This window comes from Lipophrys pholis, assembly GCF_963383615.2.
Source record: "Lipophrys pholis genome assembly, chromosome: 12".
In the NCBI taxonomy this organism is placed as follows: domain Eukaryota; kingdom Metazoa; phylum Chordata; class Actinopteri; order Blenniiformes; family Blenniidae; genus Lipophrys; species Lipophrys pholis.
The window spans coordinates 5,541,595-5,557,162 of NC_137641.1; the positions used below are offsets into that span (position 1 = coordinate 5,541,595).

The 15,568-nt window shown below is 40.7% G+C and overlaps 1 gene segment (V, D, J or C); it reads left to right on the forward strand.

The window, feature by feature from the left end:
* The first annotated feature begins 10,046 nt into the window (after positions 1-10,046).
* LOC308117909 (Ig kappa-b4 chain C region-like) lies at positions 10,047-13,736 on the forward strand. The segment is given in 3 exons: positions 10,047-10,052; positions 12,128-12,209; positions 13,262-13,736.
* The last annotated feature ends 1,832 nt before the right edge of the window (positions 13,737-15,568 follow it).

Consider the following 15,568-nt stretch of genomic DNA (forward strand, 5'->3'; position numbering starts at 1 on the left):
CAATAAAAAGTATTTAAGTTTGTGGTTGCTACATGACAAGGGGCGTATAAGTTCAAGGAGTATGAATACTTTCCCACTTGAACCCACTTCTCAAACAGCTTCGGGGCAGCCTCACCATGAAGGATAGCAAAGTCCTGCGCAATCTAAAAGATGGAGACAAATTGAGAAACAAGGTCATTTAAATAATATGTCATTATATTACAATAGTATGTCAATTTATTTATAATAGTAGTGGCTACCAAGTTAGTACCAATAAAATAATGTGACATTGAAACAACTTCAATTGACTTACCACTAAAGATGTCAATGATCCCGGGAAGCTGCCACTCAATGAATTTGGATCTCACAAAATCCTCCATGAGGTGGGAGAAGCAAACTGCAAAACCAACACAAAGAATTAAAATTAAACAAACGTATCATAAATAACTCATTCAGTAACGTTAAATCAGAGGTATTTTCACTGTCGTAACAATTAACTTCTCTACGGTTTTAAACTACTTTTAGACTTGAGCAAATTAGAAAGTTACCGGTTCCGCCTCGGCAAACTCAAGCTGGCTAATACAGCGCGGACTGGCTAGCTACGTTGTTATATATGGAAGCCAAATTGATGAAAAACCTCACGTTGTCCTCCTAACTTTAAAACAAATATACTCGAGTTACTTCGAAACTGCTACGTAGCGCCCAGGCTAACATGCTAACTTGCTACGTTTAATGAAATGGAGTTTGTGCATGCTAATAACGTTAGCTAACAGCTTGCTGACTTACCAATAGATGGTAAAGTTGCTCATTGGGGCGTCATTAACTCACATCTAAACCTCATATTCCCTAAAGCCCTGGCCGCAAAGGCTTCCGTGTATCTATGTAGCTCACAATCACTGCTACACACGCTCATATTACGTTGAACCATTCGTATGACCCACATACACGGTTACTACAATAAGCTTTATATACATATTATTCATATAAATTAAACAATGTGGTGAAACAATAGTGCACACGTAACAAACCTTGATTTGTAAAGAGCTGAGTCTCAGTATGTCTTGGTGTAGCAAGATTTTTCCGATCCAGCATCCGGGCACTGCTCGCAACTGGTGGTCGAATGAGTGGGTGTCACCTGGGAGGAACGTTACTGTTGGTCGCGCATGCGCGATCGTCAACCCAACATGTTGGGTAGTCCGAAATAACCCAACACAGTATAATGGAAATTACAACCCAACAGCTAATAACCCAACTACCAATGACAATAACCCAGCAAGTTGGGTTCTTAGATTACCCAACTTAATGAAAACAACCCAATTAAACTACCCAACAGTCTTAACTCAGCTGTTGGGTTGAAAAATAACCCAACAATTCTTAGAGTGTATATTTCACCAAATTCAACACAGTCATATCCAGGTACTTTTACTGAGAGAAAGAAAAACATATGTGGATAGAAGGTGAGAAAATGATGACAGAGAGAGAGAGAGAGAGAGAGAGAGAGAGAGAGAGAGAGACAGACAGACAGACAGACAGACAGACAGACAGACAGACAGAGATGTTAGTGATATGTTTTGGAGGACAGGGAGCCAGTGGAGGTTCAGGAGGACGGGGGTGATGTGTTCACAGGAGTTGCAGTGGGTGAGCAGACGAGCAGCAGAGTTCTAGATACACCAAAGTTTATTGAGGACTTTTGAAGATGAGCCGAGGAGAATGTTGTTGCAGTCGTGGATTCAGGATGTGATGAATGAGTGGATGAGGGTTTCAGCAGCAGAGGAGGAGAGTGAGTTGTGAAGGTGGGCCGTGTTTTTGAGGTGAAAGAAGGCGGTCCGAGTGATCTGGTTGATGTGTTGTTCAAAGGTGAGCTTGATGTGGAGAATAACTCCCAGATTACAGGTGTGAGGTGACGGAGACAGGGTGGAGTTTCCAGTGGTCAGGGTGAAGTTGTCCATGTGTTTTGTGAGGGATTTAGGTCTCATGATTATCATGTACAATTTGTCGTAGTTTAGTTCATGTTTCATGTTTTATCCATGTTTTTATTTCACTGAGGCAGTTGGTGAGGGTGGAGCAGGTTGTTGGGGTGATAGATTTGGTTGAAATGTAGATCTGGATGTTGTCGGCGTAGCAGTGGAAATGAAGATGATGTTTACTGATGATATTGCCAAGAAGGAGGATGTAGAGGATGAGCAGGAGGGAGCAGGGATGATCAGAAAACTCTCCATTAACTTCCATTACTATGCAGATGATCCACCAATGGATTTCTCTATGAAACCAGATGATACTGATCAACTTGTCAAACTAGAAGCTTCTCTTAGAGACACAAGAGTCTGGATGAATGATCATTTTCTGCTTCTGAACTCAGATTAAACACAAGTTATTATAGTTGTCCCAAATCATCTGAGAGAGAAATGATCTGAACATATAGTAACACTGGATGGTATTACTTTGACCTCCAGTACCACTGTGAGGAACCTGGAGTTACTTTGGACCAGGACTGATCCTTCAGCTCCACATTAAACAAATCTGCAGGACTGCCTTTTGTCACCTGCTTAATATTTCTAATATCAGGAACATGTTGACTCAGAATGAAGCTGAGAAACTAATCCACACATTTGTTCCCTCCAGAGTAACTATTGTAACTCCCTAATATCAGGGTGTCTGAATAACTGCTGAAAGTCTTCCACTGATTCATAATGCCACAGCAAGAGTCCTGACAGGAACCAGCAGGAGAGAAGAACATTTGTCTTCTTCTGGTTTGTGTTTTTCTTTTTTTCTGCTCCTGCTTCATTTCCCCGGCCGGATGGTGTCTTGGTCCAGCTCAGGAGATTGCTGCTTGGACCTGCTGTCTTTTATTTATTGTTTTTAAATCTTTTTTTTTTTTTCTTTAGCATTTTCACTTTTCTTTTTACAACAAAAGAAAAAATGTGTATAAATAGATGGGTTGAAAAGTAAGAGGGTCATTCAACGTAATGCATGATGGGGACAAGAAAAATAATCACAGTATCAATATTGAATCAATTGAGCTCAATCTGCTTCTACAGCTGAACTAAAGTCCATGACTGTCCGTTGTCCCTTCCCACCCTTTAATTAAAACGTCATTCGAGACACAACTACATAAGGAACACAAATAGTTAAATGAAAAATCACAGGTAGATTAGCTGTTGTAATTGGGGGCGACCCAAACAGTGCAGTGCAAGGTTCAGGGAAAAGCTCCATCTCAAGCACTGTAGCAAGGGGATCAACAATCTGCTGCCAGAAGCCAGTGAGATTTGAACAGGACCAGAGCATGTGTGTTTGGTTGACAGGTGACTGTTTACATCTATTACAACTGCCACTGGTGCCTGGGTACATTTGTGCCGGTCCAGCAGTTCTGTAGTGCACTCTAAGGAGAACCTTGCATTGAAAGAAGCCGTGCCGAGCACATATTGAGGATGAGTGAACTCACACATGAAGTTGGTCCCATCGGCTGTCTGATATTGACGTTCTTATTTCCTCCTCCCAAGTCTGTTTCAGTTTGGTCATCTGGTTGGAGTTGAGGGAGTCAATGGAGTTGTAGATCACCTAGATGGAGCGTTTCTGTGCAGGGTCGAGAGAGAGCAGTGAGTCAATCTGAGACTCGGGTGGTGGGTAGAGCAGTGGAGGAAGGTGGTTTGGACAAAGTGCCTGGTTAATAGAAAAATTAAGAAGTGAGAGTGAGGTAGTTCAAGCCTGATTGAAAGCTCCATAAAATCAGTAAATAGTTTCTTTATAAAGATCAGGGGCCTCATTTATAAAGGTTGCTGACGGACAAAACAGGTCCTGAAAGATGCGTATGCCACTTCCCACGCAAAGTTTGTGATCTAAAAAAATAAGCTCTGCGGGAGAATGTGCGTACCGGTACGGCAACTTTGAACCTTGCGCACACACATTTTGGAGACGGTGGAAACTGGCGGTGCCGATTGTGAGGTGGAGAATTGAAGCCAGATTCATCTCATACATTTAATGTCTTCAAATGTCAGACTTATAGATCCAGGTGATCATAAACAGCCGAGCTTCAGTGTTATAGATGTTCCTTTAATGAGCCATTACTACTGAATCAGCAGCACGAGGTTCATATGACAAACGTTCATCTTCAAATGATCCAGAGCGGTGGATAGAACTGACTGATTATCAATTGTGACAAGGTGTTTAACAACCGGTCCCATTGCTAAGAACGCATATAAATAGCACGGTGACAGTCGTGCATGAAGCTGCACTGTGGATGCGCTGCACCGCCATGCGCTCTGGACGCTCTGCTGCTGGAGACAGACGACCTCCACGTCACCCTCCGCCTCCAACTCTCCAGTGACTGAGGATACAACACAAAGTCCACTGAGCCTTTTTACAAGTCCCTGTTCAAGTATTTCCTTCATACATTTAATCAACAGATAAAAGTGAACTTTATCGGTCCGCTGTGGTCTCCACCAGAAAGACACGCTGGCCGTCACAACCATGAGGGCTGTTATGGTGTCCAGCAGTGTGCTCAGGTGCTGCCCCCATGAGGTCACTCTCCTCGGGCCTCCACCTTCAGATCAGACTCTTCTTCTCCACCTCTGCAGTGACTGATCTCTCTGTGGCTGCCACACTGTTTACAGCAGTGACGACGTGCTGCCAATCGCTTGTTTTTACTTTTTATTAGTGACTCTACTACCATGACCACCAGTGATGCTGGTTAGACAAGTAATCTAACGCGTTGTTATTTCCAAACCAGTAATCAGATTAAAGTTACTTCTCCAAGTCACTGTGCATTAATATTGTAGCGTCCAACAGGACGAGTAACTTGTCTGTAAAGCCGCTTTATCATTAAACAGAACCGGCCGCTCGTTCTCTCTCCTCCAAACACACAGGCCGTTTTCCAATACCCATACTCCTCCATACTTGTGCTCTCGTGTACCTGTTAAACGTCATCAGTGGGAGACCAAGTACTGTTTCTATTCTTAGGCCGTTTCTCACCGAGTACACATGGAATACCCAGATGTATCCTCGCTCCGCAAACTTTATCGAGGATTCATCGAAACAGACCTGTTCAGTCTTGGGAAGCCAATTTACCCATAATGCATTTGGCAAGAGATGATGGAGGAGATCGCAGAGGGGGAAACACACAACGGTGCGTAAAAGATCTGAAATATTAGCGTCATTGTTTAACAGAGTGTAGGTTTAAGAGTGTTTTAGGCCAGACTATAGTTGTTATAAAATGTTGTTATGAGGTTGATATTTCAAGATCACGTTTACTTAAACATTTGTTCTGAGGTTTTCGGAGATTGTGGATCCAGACTGAGACGAGGCTGGCTGTGGTTCTCTACTGTGGTTAAACATGAGATATAATTGTTTTAGTGTAAATCTAACAGTGTTCATCTACATTTATATTTGCTGCTGAGGGGAAAGATTATGTTTAAAACTATTTAACTTGACTGAGAGGTGAAGGTTCTACTGGCCATAGTGTTTTGTCTCAATTGCACTAAAGATTTCTACCCATCATACTGGAGGTTCTACTGGTTCCACTGGTTCTACTGGAGGTTCTACTGGTTCTACTGGAGAATCTACTGGTTACTGAAGGATGCTGTGGATTCAAACTAACACCATGCACTATTTGAATCCAGGACTACTGAGGAACCTGAAGCCTGGTCCAGTGGAGAAGAGGAACTCCTCCAGATGAGGATGGGAGTGAGGATTGTTTTTGATGCTTGAATTATTACATGTATATACTTTATTCATACATGTGTTAATAACTTACTGAATTGGTAGTGTGTCATTCTTTTTGTTTTATGTCCTCCTCATAGACCTCATAATTGTTGAAATTCACCCCAGACAATTTCTTCTTTAAAGCAACATTACATTGTTTATCAAATGAAACAGAGAAATGTTCAGTTCTATATTTTACAGTCATAAACAATCATTTACAGTCTGTTGATCTCTCTGTCTTTATCCATCTATCTACATATATTTACACATGACTAGAGAACATGAGTACATGAGGAGAGCTTCCTGTCTAGATGTGGTTCTCCTCTCTGAGGCCTGCAGGTCGTTCTTCAGCAGCAGGCAGCTGAACAGTCTCGCTCGCAGATCACTTCCTGCCAGGTCCCTCTGGGCGTCCTCAGTGTCACTTGGTCGTCTCCATCATCATCCCTGGAACTTCCTCCACCACCTCCATGATGTCACCTGATGCCACACAGACAGGCAGCAACAAGAGGATGTCTCTCCAGGCTCTCAGAAAGATGGAGCACCAGCAGGTTTGACCTGGTGTCTGTTGGGTTTCAACCTGCCTGTCAGTTAAAATTCACATGGAAAACATTTGATATATTTTGATGTAATCATGAATCAGAATTTATTTTTTCCTTCGTGTTCATGACTGTGATTATTGAGATAAAGCAGGTTGCCAGTACAGTGATATAATAACAACTGTGTGCTGCAGGCATGGGTACAGTACTTCCTCCATCACCCAGCAGAAAGTACCTGGTAGATACAGTACTTCCTCCATCACCCAGCAGAAAGTACCTGGTAGATATAGTACTTCCTCCATCAGCCAGCAGAAAGTACCTGGTAGATATAGTACTTCCTCCATCAGCCAGCAGAAAGTAACTAGTAGATATAGCACTTCCTCCATCACCCAGCTGGTACTAATACTTGCTGGTACATGGAGGATCTGTGCAGGACAAGAGCATCCTGCACAGATCCCCAGTTGCCAATGTACACGTCAATAAACCTCATATATTACAGAGTCTTTTTTAACAACAGGTAGATGCAGGAAAGATTCTACCTTGCTGGCATGTTTCAGCTGCATCTGTAGTCTTCCTCAGAGCTTCATAAGGTTGTGATGACATGTCGGTCTTTATCAGGTGACCGGTGTCATTAAAAAAGAGTCTATAATATATGAGGTTTAGAACGACAAAATGAACACAATTCAACTTTCAATAAACCTCCTGTGGTATGACAAATAACTCCACTATGATAGAGGGGAAAAGTTTGTTGTTTAGGTAACAGATGTGTTGTGGCTCTGCAGGAGGAGGAATTAGAATGTGGCTCCATCAACGGCCCCAGCAGGAGGAAGAATTAGAAGGTGACACCATCAACCAGCAGTACAGCAGAATACCTGATGACCAGCAGGAGGAAGAATTAGAAGGTGACACCATCAATCAGCAGTACAGCAGAATACCTGATGACCAGCAGTAGGAAGAATTAGAAGGTGACACCATCAATCAGCAGTACAGCAGAATACCTGATGACCAGCAGTAGGAAGAATTAGAAGGTGACACCATCAATCAGCAGTACAGCAGAATGCCTGATGACCAGCAGGAACATCAGTATCAACATAACGATGCTCCTGGAAACCCTGAAGCTGGAGTCACGACACCTCCAGGAGAGAAAGGTTCCAGGATAGGAACATTATGGACCTGTGTATCACTGCAGGGGTTCCTGGGAAATAAAAGAAAGAACTTTAGAATTTTTAAAAGCAATGTCATTTTTCTGTGTACATAATGTTTCTAACTTGTGTTTTTACTGTTGTAGGTTCTGCTGAAGTTTATTAAATAAATGTTCCTTTATCTTCTGCTTGATATCTTTCTTTGCTCGATAGTGTAAGCCATGTGTGTATTTATGTATTTACTCTCACACAGTATAAACCATTTATGTATTTATTCTAAAGAGAAGTTGTTACAACTAATGATTGGAGTGATTAACTGTAGGATGTATATTAGACAAATGTAATACAGTACATATTAATGACATGACCAGAAGGATGACAACAAGCAGCAGGTAAGAAAAGCTGGTTAATTATTTAATAAACATCAAGGATCTTCATTAAAACAGTAAAATAATTGTTTGTATTAGTAGGACATTTCTGATCAGCTGCTTTTGTTGTTACTGAACTCCAAGGAGATGAAGAGTAAAATAAAGGCTGTATAGGAGGTAGAAGTAATAGTAACACTGTACTATACACGGAACTATACACTGTACTTTATACAGTACTGTACACGGTACTAAACACAGTACTATACACGGTACAATACACTGTAACATACACCGCATGTATGTGACAGAAAAGGTACTATTTTACAATAATGTTCTAAAATTTAGATCATCATATAAAATATCAGGTACAAATCACCTTCCTGCTGAACCAGAGAGGAAACAGGTTCCTCCTCCTCCTCCTCCTCCTCCTCCTCCTCCTCCTCCTCCTCCTCCTCAGCTTCAGGGTCCATCATCCAGCCATGACAGCCACAGCGTCATGAAGTACTCGTGTTCCAATTCTCCATTAACGCCGATGCGTCCTCGTAAATTTGCATTTCCGCACTTCCGAGGACGCTGCAAGTAGTTACTCGTGACGTAAGCGAGTACACACTGGCGCTCTAAGAATTGGGAAACGGCCACAGACATACGCAGTGCATGCAGTCCGACCTGACCCGCCCCCTTCTCCACTCTCAGCCAATCACAGACCAACTCGCTCTAACGGTGCGTTCAGGTGACACGAAACAACGGAAACTAAGAAATGTCAACACTAAACCATATTATTGCCACAAGAACACAACTGCAGAGATGTTGAACTCTTTTGACATTTTTTTCTTTTTCAATCAATCAATCAATGAAAGACTTGATTTCTCCTCAAGAGGGGTAATTAAAAGGTCAACAACAGACTACAACTGGGTAAATAAATACCAGTAATTGTAAAAATCTGATAATTACAAAATGAGTCAGATATAAATACAAAGAATGAAGGTCAAAGGTTAAATCTGGATCAGCAGGAGGCCAGGCAGTGATCAGAACTCACTTTGTGGCCAAACCAGTTGTCCTTTTTATTTAGAGACGTGGGGCGGTGTCGGCAACTGTTGAAAGTAACTAAAAAGTTACAGGAGGAGACTCCAGGTCTCTCCCTGTTGCAAGACCAAAAACTGTTCTGACTCCGAAGGCTCTCAATCACATCATATTGTTGGCCCAAGCTGCCGAACAGGACAAGGGCAAGAAAAAAAAAAAGAAAAAAAAAAAAAAAGAAAGTAACTAAAAAGTTACTTGTAATCCAATTTAGTTACTTTTAAAAACAAGTAATCAATGAAGTAACTAAATTACTTTTTAAGGCGAGTGACTAGTAATCAGTAATCTAATTACTTTTGCAAGGTAACTGTGGCAACACTGGTGACCACCAACTAATATAATTTTCCTGACCTCCACCTCCTCCATGACTATTTCTCTCTCTGTAAAATTCCTTTTCTTTTCTTTTCTCTCAGGATTTAGCGTCAAATGCCGGCGATCAACGGGCCGATTGAGATGCAAAGATATTGACGAGACACTTTGCATCGACCATTTATGGTTAAAAGTGGACGTGTTGAGGGCGGGACATCAACTGTGGGACCTTCCAGGTGGACTGTGATCTATAACAGGAAAGTGCAATACGCACGGTTTCACCAATCTGAATTTGTTTGGGCGCACGCCATTTTCAGCTTTAGAGCGCACCAACATTTTTAGTAGGAATCCTACGCAGTGTTTTATAAATGAGGCCCCAGGCCCTTGTTTTGCCAGATTTAAAATGCAGGATGTGATAGGGAGGGCGGAAATAGATGGTTTTTAACAATCAGTTCTTAAATTGAGGGGTTATTCAAGCTTTAATATTTACGGAACTGCAGCCAGATTTTCAAAGAATTGTTGACAACAGGGTTCTGTTAGATGTTATGAATGTTAACAGGGAGACGAGAAGTGAGGAGGGACTGGAGAGAGAACCTTGAAGATCGCCGTTCTATTTGAGCCCATGAAGGATCTGTGTCGGCTTCATTGTCCAGCCAATGACAGAGCTTATTAATATTGCATGACCAATAGTATTGTATGATGTTACGTCGTGCAAGACCGTCCCGCTTTTTGGGAAGTTGTAGAATAATTATTTTGATGCAAGGAGTCTGGTTCAACCACAAACATTATATTATTGTCTGATCTGTTAAAAAAAAGATTTTCTTATAAAAATTGGAATGTGTTGGAACAAATAAAGAAATTTAGGGAGAATCACCATCTTTACCAAGTTACCAGTTAGAGAGAGGGGGAGGGAAGACCAGCGGGACATAGCCACAGTCATGCCGGTAACGCATTAATTAATAACACGTTACTCTGTCATTAAAATGTTGCATAGAGCAGGTTGTGCAAACAAATAAATACTATTGCTCTATTGAAAACAGATAAATAGTGCAACAATAGACTAAACTATGTACTAATAAATACCAGTAATAGTAAAAATCTGATAATAAAACCATGAGTCGGATATAAATACAACAAAGAATGAAGGTCAAAGGTTAAATCTGTATCAGCAGGAGGCCAGGCAGTGATCAGAACTCAGTTTCTGGTAAAACCAGTTGTCATTTTTATGTTGAGATTGAGGGGGGCATGTTGTTGGCAGCTGCTGAAAGTAACTATAAGATTACTTGTAATCTAACTTAGTTACTTTTAAAAACAAGTAATCAGTAAGGTAACTAAGTTACTTTTTCAAGGAATAACTAGTAATCAGTAATTGGATTACTTTTTCAAGGTAACTGAGTGAGTTGTGACGCCAGCTTATGCGCCGCGAGAGCTAACAGTTAAGAATCCAAATGAATGAGGTTAATTATTTACTGGTGTATAAATGTAAAACTCTGACTTTAGAGGAGAAACTGGAGGTAAAGTGAGTGTAAGGTCATAATAAAATCTGTGTGAGAATCTCACTTGTAAATCAATATGCTGCTCGTCTAGTGGAGGAATTCTTTCCTTGCAATTAGTAGGCCCGTGTTCAACTCCCCACCGAGACACAGTTTAGTTTATTAAATGATTTAATCAGAGGCTATTCCCCGTGTTAAACCTTTTCACAAGATGGGATCCTACAGTATATGGTTGTCATGAAGATGTTGGAGCTCAAAACTTCTGCACAAACTTTAGTTTGGTATTAAGTGGTGTTGAACTCTGCGCTCAGTAGACCTGTGTGTGTGTGTGTGTGTGTGTGTGTGTGTGTGTGTGTGTGTGTGTGTGTGTGTGTGTGTGTGTGTGTGTGTGTGTGTGTGTGTGTGTGTGTGTGTGTGTGTGTGTGTGTGTGTGTGTGTGTGTGTGTGTGTGTGTTCAGTGAAGTGTATCAGTGTGCAGCAGTCAGTTTCTGTTCAGTCTGACTGAGGGAGGTTTTTGTACGATGGTTTTTCACTGTGTGAACACCCACTGACTGTTGATGTAATGAAAACTCTGACAGTAATAAACTGCAGCATCTTCAGCTTGAACTCCACTGATGGTCAGAGTGAAGTCAGAGTTTGATCCACTGCCTGTAAAACGATCTGGAGTCCCTGATTCTCTATAGCTGGCCCAGTAAATGAGCAATTTAGGAGGTTGTCCATCTCTCTGTTGGTACCAGGCTAAACAGTGACCAGCACCATAAACATAAACTTTCTGACTGGTCCTACATGTGATGGTGACGGAGGCTCCCAGAGCAGAGCTGACTGCTGCAGGCTGAGTCACTGTGACCTGGCCTCTGGACTCTGAGGAAACACAGACAGAAACATCAAGCAGCCTCATGGTTTTGTGGGCTTCATTTCAGAGGGACGGATGTTGACAGAGGAGAGGAGTTTGATTCTCTGGACTTTACCTGTGAAGCAGCAGCAGAGGAGAGTCCAGATGAGGACGCAGATCACACTCATGTTTCTGATGAGGAGGATTTCTCTGTCTTCTGTTGTCATGAAGGACGGCTGTCAGTCATCCAGTCTTCAACTGTCAGGACTATAAACTCTCCCAGAGCACTGGAGCATGGTGCTGCTGATGCAAAGTGGCTCTATGGAAATGTTCTGACTGACTCCAACAGGGACCTGGATCACTTTCATCTCTCACTTTCACTCTGGATTCAAACTTTAATGACAATATTAAGGAATTAAACTGAATAATTAAAGATACGTCTGTAGTTTTACATTTACATTTATTTTTTTACATTTTCTGTTTTTGCTGTTAAATCCCTTCAGGAATAAATTCCAATAGACATAATAGAAAAAAATAGAAAATAATCTTTAAAACAATCTCTATAAATATATGTATTTCAAGTAGACATTGCAGATGAAAGAACTGTTCTCTTGTGTTCCGTTAGGATCAGGTGGTAAAAGTTGTTTTGGTGAGTTTGTTGGTTTCAGAATCAGAGAGTGGCGTCTCTCTACAGTCAGAGGTTTTTGTACAGCGGCTCAATGAGTTTGTATCACTGTGGTACACGTTCGGTGGAGGAACCAGACTGGATGTTGGAAGTAAGTTTATTCTCCTTTTAATACTTTCAACTAAATAATTCCAATTCATACATTAAACCTTGTTTTGAATGATTTGAGATTAGAAAGATGTTTTTTTTTCTTAATAATTATTGTAGTGATCAAGTTTTAATCTCCATTGATTTCATGTAGTTTAGCTCAGCTCTGTTTCACTTTAATTTGATCACAGAGAAAAGTTATTAGTTTTAAATTTACACCGGATTAAAATCTCATTAGGATTAAATGACAAAACAAAAGATCTTGTCAGTCTTTAAATGTGCTCAGTTAGAGCCTGATGGCTGTGGAACACACTGTTTTAACTCTACCAGTCTCATGTTGAAGCTGTTTTTACACTGACCTGTGTATTTAGGGACATTTCTGGTGCACTGGTCTGTCTTTGGGCTGAGTTTTAGTTGACATGTCCACTGTTTGAAATGTGTTTGTGTTGGAATGTGTGCAGGTTTTATTCTTCTTGTTTTATTGAGTGTCTCTTCATCACAGCTGGATTTATTCTTGGTTCTATAGAATGTTTCCCAATTCTGTTTCTCTTCTTACTTTAAAATGCATCATTAATATTGTTATTTTACAGTAAAATAGAAATACTGATGATAAATGTAGAATAATCAAATCCTCCTGAGAAGTTATCTTTATTTACTGTTTTTTTCACATTTTGCTCCTAATAATTGAAAATATTAATTTAGATTTGAAGTTCATGTTAAAGTTTCCAGTCATACGTTGTAAAGTGTAAACTTTCTGATAACGTTGATGCAAATGAAGAGTAAACGTTGAGACATCAGCTTGTGTTCCTTCCTGTGTAGTTTGAGGTATTTCAGGTCAAAGGGTTGGATGATTCTCTCTGTGCTGATGTGCATGAGAGGCTTCTTAAAGGGAAGTGAAACAATGTGTGAGTGAGTGACTGCTGGAGCAGAAAAAGCCTCTGACAGCAACTTCTTCCAGGACCAAATCAGCTGTCTCCCACTAAAGCTGTCCAGGTGTGTGCTGGTTGATTGACAGCTGGGTGCTCCCTGTCCTCTAATTTGATTGGTGTCTCCTAGGTGATACCCGCCCCACCCTGACGGTGCTGCCCCCCTCCAGAGAGGAGCTGCAGCAGGGGAAGGCCACGCTCATGTGCCTGGCCAACGAGGGCTTCCCCTCAGACTGGAGTCTGAGCTGGAAGGTGGAGGACAGCAGCAGCAGCAGCAGCAGCAGCAGCTGGGAGGAGAGCAGGAGCCCCGGGGTGCTGCAGAAGGACGGCCTCTACAGCTGGAGCAGCACCCTGAGGCTCCCTGCAGACCAGTGGAGGAAGGTGGGCTCTGTGACCTGTGAGGCCACCCGGGGCTCCCAGACTCCCCTCAGAGAGACACTGAGGAGAGACCAGTGTTCCCAGTCCTGACCGGACTCACTGGGACTCTCACACTGCTTTTACTCTCACACTGATCTCACCTCTGTCATTCACCCTCTTTCACTTTCTTCTATCATCAAAGCAAACTGACTTCATCAATATTCATCTTCTTTCATCCTCATTTTCTTCAAGCTTTGACAAAATAAAGACAGTTTTCACCTCAATCTTTGGTCTTTCATGACTTTTTTACAACAATAAAATAATCATGGCAAAGATGGATGAATGTAAAAATATTATATGAGAGTGTTTATATCCTCACATCCTTATTTATATCTTTCAATAAAAGCTGGAAGTTGAAACGTATTTGCATGTCCTATAAATGGTAGGATTAGATTGTAACAGTGGCAGCCTTGCATTTCAGACCTCGGCCTTCACTAGTGCTGGTCTGAGTCAATCCACCCCTCAATCACTTTTTTATGGCTACAAAAACCAGGTCATCATGCAGAGATGCAGTATAAAAAGCCTTTGCATCACAGATAGATACTCGTGTTGCCAGAATAAATACCTTTATGGATGAAAAGAATCAAAGTTCAAGTCTCCTTCTGTTTCAGCTTCATAAAAAAAGCCGCTGTTTTTCCCAGAATTCCTGGGGGCCGTGGACGGTGACAAACGTTTTTCGTGGTTTGAAAATAATATAATGGCGAATCACATAATCCTGAATCCTGCCATGGAACTTGTAGTGAGCACAAGTAAATTGTACCGGACCTCTGTGTGCTTGGAGCCCTGCGGTGCGTTCAATGACCTCTAGGAAAAGTCCCACTTGAAAAGTGTTTTGACAATAAATCTGCTACCACATCTCTTTATCTTCTCCTTTAGCCATTGTCGGTGTACAAAACCACTATTAAACAAACACAACTATAATATTGTTAATGCAGCTCCCTCCAGATGCAGTCAGCTGGCGCTGGAGAGTGAACTCTCTGACGAGCCAATCGGAGGGCTTGAATACGCTGACGTCACCCGAGGCCTGCTGGCGGGTCCTGAGTCACCAATATCTATTTGTGTCATAAAACCTGCTGTTTATTAAAGGTTGAGACATTTTGAATCAAAACTGAAGTAATAAACATAAAAGAAACTGTTTTTATGAGAAAAGGAGAATAAGTCCCAGAGGAAAATCTTTTGGGATTTTTATCTTAACAGACATTGATTGGCAGAGAGCTTGGTTATTGCCATACAGATTTTGTATTGTCAATAAAATTAAGCAAGTACATATCAATATTTTGCACAACATATATTTAACAAATATAAACTTATCCAAATTTTTAGAAAGTGAAAAAAAACTCATTAATCCCAAATCATTAATCATTAATTGTTTTACTGTTCCTATTCAAATACCTTATGGACTGAGAATTATACACTATGTAAAACTAAAATCATGCTCAAATTGATTGTAAAAGTGTAATTGCATATTTTAATTACAAAAATATAGACATAGAATTTATAATTAATTTAATAATTCTAGTTGGAAAATTTCCCATTCGCAAATGCAGATTAGCAAAGGTAAACCCAGATTATGTTCAGTTTTATATTGAATTTAAAGAACACATTAAAACACTAAGTAACATAAACACAGAAAAAAGTAATAAAATTATTGAGTTATTTAAAGAATTATTCCAAAAAGAATAATGAGACCCTCTGCTTCCCTCGTCCCTTTTGTGTTTTCTTTTTTTTTAATTATACTTTTCTTTTAAAATAAATAATGTCATCCTTATTTGTATTTGTTATAGTTATCTTTATAAGTTCATACCATGGAGCTTAAGATTATACTAATGTATTATTTGTGAGCATCGTCTGTTAAAATTGTTTGTTTTTGTTGTTTGATGTTTGTTTGCTCTGTTTGGATGTTCCCCCATTTGGGCAATAAAGTAAAAAATGAAATAAAATAAAATAAAATGAATCAATTAAAAAACAAAAAGAGCATCAATATCAAAACCTGATTGGTTGAAGCAGCAGCGTGACCGAC